At 29.2% G+C, this 4702-nt stretch overlaps 1 protein-coding gene across 1 annotated transcript in view; it reads left to right on the top strand.

Annotated features, from left to right (window-relative positions):
• LOC108692775 (myocyte-specific enhancer factor 2) overlaps positions 1 to 4702 on the top strand; it is a 69397-nt gene that overhangs the window by 2545 nt on the left and 62150 nt on the right. The gene's annotated exons all lie outside the window — the stretch shown is intronic.

The following is a 4702-nucleotide window of genomic DNA, read 5'->3' on the forward strand; positions in this document are numbered from 1 at the left end:
ATAAATGTATATATTGGTCCTAAATGCTTTAAAAAGTTTTAACAAAACAAATATCAAGCTTATTTTGATATGGACGACATTTGAAAATGTAAACTTAAATGTAAAGTTATTTCTCATACTTTATATTATTGCAACGTGACATATTCGTTATAATCATTGTTAGTACATGAAAATCGTATTTCTCTAAATCTGAATCAATGGATAATCACTGATATCAGATGCCAAGTATGCCACTGGTAATCAGTAAATGAGATCCCTAACCTAGCTAATCTTTATTATATAATGTAACTAACTTTGTTTTAATGCTTAAATTCAATGAATATGGTATTGAAAAATTGAAATTAACGTGTAAATATCAATATTTTAATTATATAATGGTCAAACATTCTTTCTTTTTTAGTTGAATTTCACTGATTATCAGTGCCACGTATGTCACTGGATAATAAATAACTATTCACTGATCCAGATTAAGAGAATATATAGCAAAATATTTAATTCAATGTGTAGGTATATTAGAAACAGAAGAGTATCTTTTATTAGTTTATTATTGTTTATTTTCCATATGTACGTATGTTGTGTAAGTATGTGCGCATCTGCATGTTTTATAAAAAATGAAAGAGATAGAAAAAACAGATCAGCAATGATGAATGAAGCATTTGTATTCAGATTTACGTTTTCTACGTTTTAACCTTGCATTTTTTTGAATTAATTAAAAAAATATGTAATTGAATTGAAAAACTAACATTAGAAATTGATTGTTTATATGTATATAATTATTTGTTGTAGTATCTTTGAATATTGTACGAAGCAATTTACAAAAAGATCAGGTAAATTGACTGAATTTGTTGAGTAAATGGGACAACATAACAATTTTCCGGTAGCAGAATTAATTATATCATCAATTTTATGATATTTTATACATTATTTAATTATCTATTATTGTAACTGTTAATACATTGTCCCATATTCCTAAAAGTCTTGATTATCTAATTTAACATCAAATGTTATAGAATCGCATGATTTCTTTACATAACATTGGCGTGGGAAAATACGGTTAAGAAATAATAACATGAATAAATAATGATAGATGTCAAAGCAAGGTAATTTTAAAGAGACGTTAAAATCTTCTATTTTTGAAAATCTCAAAACAACGTTTCTCAATATTTCCGGGAAATCTTCGGGTTGATGTGCTTCTCGTAAAACAATAAGTAAGCTTAAGTCTCAAGAAATTGATATCAACAATTACAATCGATTATTTTTTTCACCCAACTATGATCAATTTCATAAGGCTTAAGGTTTACTACACTTATTGTGTTTCAAACTAACAGATGAATATGTATGTAATTAGAATTCGATTTTTTCATTTGTTCTTCAACCTCAGTTTCACCGTCGTGATTTATTATTATTAGGATATCTCGTACAGTTGTATCCATAAATTATACACGAAATTTCGTCCTCGATTTTATCACAAAATTATAGATCTGAGACAGTCTTCGAATCTGCATTTATTGTTGTTGCTACGTTTCTGGTTTTCAGCCGGAGATTTTGGCTTTTTGAAATTTTGAATCTCCAGTTTTTCGGCAGACGGAAAGAATCTCTAATTAATTGCTCTAAATTTTGGTAACTTTTTTTATGCGTGCATCCGATTTCAGAAAAAAAAATCTCGTATCTCTCCATCTCTCCATCATCAATCTTCAACGAAATATTAGTCGAAAGATGACAATCGTGGTTATCATTTGTTGAATGTTATTTAATATTTCATAAAGAATTTCGGTAAAAAGAGCATTTCTCATACGTGCTCGCATTTTTCCTTTGTTACATGTTTTCGTCAGAAGGTGCAGAAAAGGCAGTAGCGTGCAAGACACGCGTTCACTTTTTATGCGCGTTTCGGTAATCTTATCAGATGCCAGTTTATCGCGAGCATCTCAGCCAACCGAGGGACGGGAAGGGGAGAGGGGGGGGAGGGAAGGGTAAACCTAGACCTACACAACGTGTACAATAATACGTGCCACGCGACAATACGCGGCCCTCGGTATGACCTCACGCAGCACAAAGCGCGGCACAATATGGGTCTCTGAGGCTATGCAAATCCACAAGTGAACATATGATGACCTAAACGTTGACTCGCTCTATTCTACTCGCGCGAGTGGCAAACCGACTTGCTTACGAATTATTCGACGGTTCGTCATATTGAAGGTACACGCACGTGCTGAAATATATAATGATTGTTGGGTAATTCAAGATGTATCTTCTGATTTCGACTGTAACAGTTCGTTCACGTAGGATTACAAGTTGCGAGGGAACGATATAGAATCTCTTTCATCGAGATTAAATATTTCGTCGATTCATACGCATAAAGACGAAGTAAAAAAGTTACGTCTGATAGAGGCAAAAGCACTCGCAAAAATTATCTTGATCTGCTTTGTACTGTTTGTAAACTGTTTGTACTTCTCTTGGAAACGAATGTATTGATAATTTAATCTTAAAAGGATGCCTTATTGCGTATATATGAATTTATAGGGTTTTGTGGATTGTTACTCGTATAGGCAAATGCTCTGATTTCAAATCTAAGCAAATATTTTATAATATTTTCATTTATATTGTTTGAAAGCGCACTTGCTATTTTGTCATTATAAATCATTTATCGATGATTTGCAGCTTGCAGTATATTTATTTATATATCGTTATATTTTCAAATATAACGATATATAAATATATGAATTTATTGAGTATAATATTGTTTAATCAGTAAAAGTAATAATCGATAATTAAATTCTTCATCTCCAATATATGAAAAAAGTATATTAAAAAGGTAATTACGATTCTATTTATTAGCTTGAATAGTTATTGAACTGTTATTGTGATTTGATTCAATTGGACCTTAAAAATAAAATTGAGAAAAATTAGATAAAAAAGTTGATTAAATTAGAATTATTTTCCGCAAAATTAATTCGTAACCTCGAAGGAGAAAGCAAGAGATTTCACGTGATCTTCACTTATTCAGAGAAAGAATTCAAACTAGACAATAATTAATCGTTGTTAATAATTGTAAAGATGCATTATAGCATATCGAGCTCCTGAGAGAAGTGTTACTTAAGGAGAATTAATACCCAAAAGAACAATCGTAGTATTACCATCGGATAAGTACTCAGCACTTGTAAGTATTCGACGATAAAAGCATGTGGCAATTAGAACGCAAAATCCGTCTTCAATTACGTAGCTCTTAAGTGATTTGGTGATACAAGTATAATTGCAAGGAGTTAATCAATGATATTCATGAAATGATATGTTCACATGTGCCCATAGTAAAGTTGTCATAAGAATGGTATTAATAATTAATTACATTATACTTTTTATATATGCGATTGATTGTTGCTCATTGAATTCTGGTTACACGAGAATACGCAAATACCGGTTTTGCATAAATGTAACGCGATTAAAATGTAATGACATAATGACTTTTGAAGGTCACTTGATTATTAGCAACGCAAATTGCATATGAAAAATGTGCGAATATATAAATATTATAGGAAAATAAAAAAACGTAAAATATGTCAGCAGACGTGAAAGCATTTTTTTAAAATGAAATATTACACACTTTTAGAAAATGTCATATAAATTGTGATATGACTTAAAAAATATGAGAATATAAATACTCAGTAAGAAAATGAAAAATATATCATACTATGTTTCCAATGAAGGAGTATTAAAATTTTTGACGAGTATTAAATTTATTTTGTTATTATGATGCAATACCTAAAATATTTTATATTTTATATTTTTTTCTAATAATCTTGTTTTTGTAACGTAATAATTGTTGATTGTACAATCAATTTATTAAGGACAATATGACTTACGACCGCGAAATATCTATTGGATCAACTGAAAGATTAAGAATTGTACATTTGTAAATTCTCTAGTGGTTTTGATGTTGGTAGTCTCGCTCTGTCAATATTTGAAGAGCGCGCATTTAATTTTTGATTACGTAAGTAACGACTTCTATAGTGCCGTATAATTTTATTAACATGTTTCTAGATTTGCACAAATTTGTATATACCTATTCGGCATTAATATATGCATGTTCTAGTATAGACTAGAGTTCTTTATTTATTTTAATAAGTAAGACTGTCACGACAAAAAGCATCTATATTATGTTAGCATCTTTTAGTGGTAAATCCTCACTGATATTGTATTGAGTGACATCAGCGACGTGACTAACGAATTCAGTATCGAACCTGATTTTCGCATACATTATGTATTATGAGATTCTTGCTAATACATAAGCATTATGTGATATATGTATTCGAAGTGTAGTATGTAATTACTATTATATGTATAATTATGTATTAAATACATAAAGTATAAATATTATGTACACATATACACATTGAAAAAAAGATTGATTAAATCTTAATATATATTTTTTCTTAATAGAGTACTAATTTACATACAGTAAATAAAGATTTAATAAGAAAATGCTAGTTAATTAAATTAATAGTTTTTGTACAAAATAAATAATATTTACTAAATAAATATATGTCTATATTTAGTAGATATTAATACATTTCTTCAATATATATGTATATACATACAGAGAACAAATCTACAGTACAATTGGGCAAGGGTGATTCTGAAAAAATCAAGTTTCAAAATCGCAAATTAAATATGCACTTAATGAAGATAGGATTTTGTGGAAAGATAC

This window comes from Atta colombica, unplaced genomic scaffold (assembly GCF_001594045.1).
Source record: "Atta colombica isolate Treedump-2 unplaced genomic scaffold, Acol1.0 scaffold82, whole genome shotgun sequence".
Taxonomy (NCBI): Eukaryota; Metazoa; Arthropoda; class Insecta; order Hymenoptera; family Formicidae; genus Atta; species Atta colombica.